Genomic DNA, 6,934 nt, shown 5'->3' with positions numbered 1-6,934 from the left:
ACTTCTATGAACTATAGTAAAATATGCTAACTTTACAACATTCCTTAAATCTTTAACTTCTAACTATTTTAATTATTTCTAAGCCCTAAATTCAATAAACTCCTTTGCCATAAACATTCTCCTCACAAATAGGCTTCAGATATCAATCCCTCCCATGGCCTCAAGCTACAGCCTATGTGCTCATCCTGGAACACTCTTTTGTAAAAGTCCTTGAACAAATGTCAATGATTAACTTTATGAATTATTTTCTGAGCACAGCTGCAGAAGGCTTTGTGCCTTCTCATGCTCCTCTCAAGAACAATAAGCACCTTAATATTCCTTTTCAGTCAACTCAGCCGAGGAGAGGAAAAGACAAGTCAGAATTACAAGGCCTAACTCCTTCATCCCGGAACTGTGCCTGCAGAATGAAGAGAGGGGTCTGGAGCCGTGCCTCCATTTTGTCAGTAATGCGTGGCTGTTGTAACCCAAAAACTCTGAGCAGTGGTCTGCCTTTAGAAAGCCACCTCACTTCTATGTATGAGAGAAGATGAGGGTGCTCTGTGTCCATCTCCTCACAGAGCTGCACAAAAAGACATCAGTTAAGGGTTTGTACTTTAATGCAGTTGATAATTTTAATCATATCCTGCAAAACGTTATTAACTTCAGGTGACGTTTTTAGGTTAGCCAGCATTTCTCTATGGATGACACTATGCATAGACTCACATTTGGAAGTAACATCTTTGACCTGAGGAGTGAAACCAGACAGCCGGCCAGTCATGGCGGCTGTTTCATCCATGAATACACTGACACAGAATGACCAATTCAATTTTCCTGATACGTAATCATTCAAAGATGGGAATAGTTCTGCAGCTGTGGTATTGGTTGACAACAAAAGTGCACATGACATAGCCTCATGCACATCCTTTTGAAAAATAGATCTCACAAAACCATCATTGTTGCCTTTTTGTCAACATCAGTAGACTCGTCCCCTGGATTGTGTACCATGGAGACTCATTCATCCTCTCTAACAACTGTGCCTCAGTATCCTCTGCTGTTTTACCAACTTGTCTAGCTTTGGTGCTAGCCAAGAGAGGAAAATGTGCCACTTTTTGAACTGTAGCCTCTCCTAAAAGTTCTTGACACATGTCCTTAGCAGCACACAGTATAAAGTCTTCCTCAAAGTAAAGGACTTCTTAGCTTTAGCAATGTGGGTAGTCACAAGAATGATGCTCTCAATGCAGACACATTTGATGAAATGGTGGCCTTTAATAGTTGCTTCTTTTTTTTTTTTTTTCTTTTTCAAAACTCCAAAGTATAGTCTTTTAATGCACAGCACTTGGTCTCTGTGTGGCAAAACAGTTTTGAAGGTTTCACGTCTTCATTGGATATCCAGTCACCACATATTACAAAAGCAGGAGAATGTGAATCACCTGTTGCAATGAACACCATGATTTAAGTAGGATTCTTGGTACTTTCTTTTAAATGCAGTTTTCCTTTTGTTGGTAGTCTTAGAGTCTTCTGTTGTTTCACCACTGGGTCTTTTCCTCTTTTGAAAAAAGCTCTCCAGGGATGTTTGTTTTTACTCATTTTGGGCTAGCATTTGCTTGTGTGCTTACCAAAATTGTGACTGAGACAAGTGCATAGGAAAAGTGGAAAGTATGGAAGTGGTAAATGAAATAATGGGCGGGTCATGTTTGACTAAAATAAGTGTCAAATTCTGGCTTGAAGCCTGCCACCAGAGGCAGCTGTACAATTGAAGTGCATCAACTCACTTGCCACCAAAAAGCCTGCCACCAGAGGAAGCTTAATTGTCACTTGCTGCTCACTGATGTGGCTTTGCTATGAGTCTGCAAACAACTGATTTTTTTATGATCTCTGTGCAGTCAAACCTCTCTGTTAATGATAATCTATATTTGCAGCCGCTCCCAGCACTAGCATGACTGCCTTAGCTCCACCTCAAATCTCCAGGCATTAGAGTCTAATAAGGAGCTCATAACCTAGATCCTTCACATGTGCAGTTCATTGTAGGATTCTTGCTCCTATGGAATTCTAATACCTCTGCTGGTCTGACAGGAGGTGGAGTTCAGGTGATAATAGAAACTATGAGGAGTGGCTGTTAATACAGATGACGCTTTGCTAGCTTGCCTGCCATGCATTCCCAGCTGTGCGGCCCAGTTCCTAACAGACTGATAATAGGTCATGGTCCATGGGTTGAGGACCCCTGCTTTAAACCTTAAAACTCTTCACTGTCATATGAACAACTATAACTGAAAGTCCTACAAGAACCTTCAATTTAACACCGTCCCAACTCTGTTTCATCTTTTCAGCTTGAATCTCTACTTTCTCTCATGTCTCTGAAAGTAATGGCATGATTTTCTTTAAGCCTTTAGACATCAGTTTTAAATAAGCCCATTCAATCAACTTCTTGATAACATCTCTTTATTATATTGCTAACAACAGTGATATTGAAATAGCTATTATTTAATCAATATTTACTATATGTCAAAAACTATTCTAAGCAATATTACACATAAGTATATTTATACGCTACATATTTCAATGGGTTTATATTTTCTTTAATTCTCAAAATGACCTTAGTACATATACTAATATGCATCAAGATATATATTGGTGAAAAAACAAGATTGAAATTTGGGCAGGACCTCTCTTCAGAACTAAAAACCAAGTAAGAACTGGTTCTGTTGGTATACTAAAATGTATTATTCTTTGTTACTTTTCACTTTTTCTGAAACTCTATCAAATGAACTACCTATACTTTCTGTATTAAACTTGCATTTTCTTTTCTGGTTTTACTCATGCTTCATTCATCTTCATCATTGATCACTATGTCTACATTTTTACATATCTACTGTCTTCTTCAGCCATAATTTTTTTTTTTTTTGACCCAATCTTGTCCACTTCTCTGGAAGCCTTAACTTTTCCTCTGGACTCATAACTCCTGCTGTAGTATGTTGTATTAACTTGTGTTATAATAATTAAAATGCTTGAGATACTAATTGACATATATTCCAAGCACTACAGTCAACTTTCTGCATATGTTTATTTAATTCTCACCCTATTTATTAGATAATCTTCCCTGGTGACCGGAATGGTAAAGACTCCGCCTGCAATGCAAGAGACCCGGATTTAATTTCTGGGTTGGGATGATCCCCTGGAGGATGGAAAGGCAACCCACTCCAATAGTTTTGCCTGGAGAATTCTATGGACAGAGAAGCCTGGAGGGCTATAGTCCATGGGGTCACAAAGAGTCAGGCACAACTGACTGACTAACACACACACACAAACACTCACTCAATTTATTAGGTACTTTAAAAATTACACAATTTGTTGCAATTGGAGTTTACTGCCCAGGACGTCCCGTTTAGCCTAAGGGCGTGTGACAAGAATGTGGATCAGCCAGCCATCCATGATACTAATAGCAGAGAGGAATTGGCCAAATAAGCAAAGAGATAAAAGAGAAGAAAAGAAGCTACATATAGAATATAAACTCTGAAAGGAGAGGGCTACTCCACTCACGCAGCTATGAGAGTCCTTCTATCACACTAGCTGAAAACCAGACAAAGCCCTGAGACTTCTTCTCAGTTGTCCTGAGATCTGATATTAAATGATTCAGATCCTGAAACCAACAACCATCAAGAAAGTCCTCTGGAAAATATTGACCAACTGGAGTACATGGATTTGGACCTGGAAGTGCCATTTTGAAATTCTAATTTTGACAGTTGTATATTCAAGATTAAAAAGCTTCAAATGTTTCCTTACTCTAGGTTCCATTTTAAAAATGTTAATTTTAGTCACTTGTCAATAGTCCCTCTTTACACATTCAAGTTTGTCATCTCAAAAAATTATAAATAATCATAAGCAGTTTATCTCTCTTTCAAATCCATCCTTTTATTATGTTTGGCAAACCTTTATAGTATATTTAGCCAAATGAAGATTTTAATACATGAATATATTGTGAGAAATAAAAATGCAAATATTTGAATCAAAATATGATTATTTCAAATGAATAAAGATATTTAAATGTAAACAGTTGCTCCTCTAGTTTCTATGTTGGCACTAAAGATGAATAATTTATATTTGATGCTGAATTTCAACATTTAGTGACTATAATAAATTGCTATTACTTAATTCTCTATTTCTAATTTATGGTGACAGATAAAACATATAATTCATGTATTTTTATTAACTTGATTTTTCAAATTAATAATATTTTTAAATAATCAAAACAAAATATTAAATAATAGAAAAATATCTTAAAATATTTCTTTTTATTTTATTCACAGAATTTGTTTACTGGATATTTTATTCATTTAATCCATTATGCAAGATGACACTTTTTAAAATGATTACTTTAATATACACAGGCAGGTTTAAATTAAAAATAGATGATATTCTAAAGCAATTCAATGCTGTCAAAGTTACAACAATGTATGAACACATTATCTCTTATTAGCAATGCCATACACAGAACTGACATTTTCTTGTTTTGTCCACCAAAGATTATTTTTTCAATAATGAACTTGAGATATAGCTATGCATTTAGTGATTTAAAATCTAAACAACCAGAATGAGCTTTTTCTATGAAAAAAATATATTCATAGATTAAGTAAGAATTATCATAAATCCAAACTCTCTAGGCATCTTAATCATGACCCTCAGCAGCTTTCCTCTGCCAAGTCTTAAAGCCTTTTTGGTGACCCTTCTGTTCTAGGTTAGATTTTGGCTAGTAAAGTTAGACAGCACTCTGGGATGAAAGTGATGGATTATGAATGTAGGAGAAGATGGATAGAAACAGAAAATGTGAGTAGATGTTGTGAATAGATCTCTGACTTATTTTTGAGAATATCTCTTTCCTGGTCTCTCCTATAACCCCTTTCATCCTTTCCACTCACACTCCCAAAGAATGACCACCAGAATTTCTCTACTACCATTCCTGGTCACCAATATGCTCCTGTTCATTTTATGATTTTATTCCATGCTATTGTCTTTGAGTTTTAGTTAAAATTTATTTCAAAATGCTGCATAATGGCCTTGAAAATTTGCTTTATCTTCTCTTACAACAAATAGCAGAGTAAATAAAAATGCTGTATTATTTAATACTTTTTAGTCATAAAAACCATTTATAAAAGTTATCACTTATATTTATTTTTTAATTTACTTTTAAATTGCCTATTTTATATTAGAATATAGTTAATTAACAATGCTGTGTTAATTTCAGGTGTACAGAAAAGTGATTCAGTTTTACATATACATGTGGGAGAGATAAGACTTTAAGTGAACAATGCAAATAAATAGAGGAAAACAATAGAATGGAAAAGACTAGAAATCTCTTCAAGAAAATTAGAGATACTAAGGGAACATTTCATACAAAGATGGGTACAATAAAGAGCAGGAACAGTACTGACCTAAGAGAAGCAGAAGATATTCAAAAGAGATGGCAAGAATACACAGAAGAATTATACAAAGATCTTCATGACCCAGCTAATCACGATCATGTGATCACTCACCTAGAGCCAGACTACCTGGAATGAGAAGTCAAGTGAGCCTTAGGAAGCATCACTATGAACAAAGCTAGTGGAGGTGATGGAATTCCTGCTGAGCTATTTCAAATCCTAAGAGATGATTCTCTTAAAGTGTGGCACTCAATATGCAAGCAGGTTGGAAAACTCAGCAGTGGCCACAAGACTGGAAAAAGTCAGTTTTCATTCTAATTCCAAAGAATGGCAATGCCAAAAAATTTTGCTCACATGCTAGTAAAGTAATGCTGAAAATCCTTCATGCTAGACTTCAAGAGTATGTTAACTGAGAACTTCCAAATGGTCAAGTTGGACTTAGAAAAGGCAGAGGATCTAGAGATCAAATTGCCAACATCTCTCGGATCATAGAAAACTACAGAATTCCACAAAAAATTCTACTTCTACTTAATTGACTATGCTAATGATGCTAAAGCTGAAACTCCAGTACTTTGGCCACCTCATGCAAAGAGTTGACTCATTGGAAAAGACTCTGATGCTGGGAGGGACTAGGGGCAGGGGGAGAAGAGAACGAAAGAGGATGAGATGACTGGATGGCATCACCGACTCAATGGACGTGAGTTTGAGTGAAATCTGGGAGTTTGTGATGGACAGGGAGGCCTGGCGTGCTGTGATTCACGGGGTCACAAAGAGTCGGACATGACGGAGTGACTGAACTGAACTGAATTGAAAGGCTTTTACTCTGTAGATAACAAAAAATTGTGGAAAATTCCTAAAGATATTGGAATACCAGACCACATTACCTGCTTCCTGCAAAACTCGTATGCAAATCAAGAAGCAACAGTTAGAACTGGTCATGTAACAATGGACTGATTCCAGATTGGGAAAGGAGTATGTCAAGGCTGTATATCATCACCGTTTATTTAATTTATATGCAGGGTACATCATGTGAAATGCCAGGCTGGATGAAGCACAAGCTGAGATCAAGATTTCCAGGAGAGATATAAGTAACCTCAGATATGCATATGACACCACCCTTGTAGCAGATAGCAAAGAGGAATTAAAGAGCCTCTTGATGAAGATGAAAGAGGATAGTGAAAAAGCTGGCTCAAAATTCTTTTTTTTTTTTTCCTTTCCTTTGTTTTATTTATTTATTAAAAATTTTAGTATAAATTTATTTATTTTAATTGGAGGCTAATTACTTTAAAATATTGTATTGGTTTTGCCATACATCAACATAAATCCTCCACAGGTATACACTTGTTCCCCATCCTGAACCCCCCTCCCACCTTCCTCCCCATACCATCCCTCTGGGTCATCCCATTGCACCAGCCCCGAGCATCCTGTATCATGCATCAAACCTGGACTGGTTCAGGTTTAGTATACTGTATTGGTGTTTTTCTTTTTGGCTTACTTCACTCTGCATGATAGGCTCAAGTTTCATCCACCTTATTAGAATT

This window comes from Bison bison, unplaced genomic scaffold (assembly GCF_000754665.1).
Source record: "Bison bison bison isolate TAMUID 2011002044 unplaced genomic scaffold, Bison_UMD1.0 scf7180017864515, whole genome shotgun sequence".
Taxonomy (NCBI): Eukaryota; Metazoa; Chordata; class Mammalia; order Artiodactyla; family Bovidae; genus Bison; species Bison bison.
Note: the sequence above shows the minus strand (reverse complement) of the source record.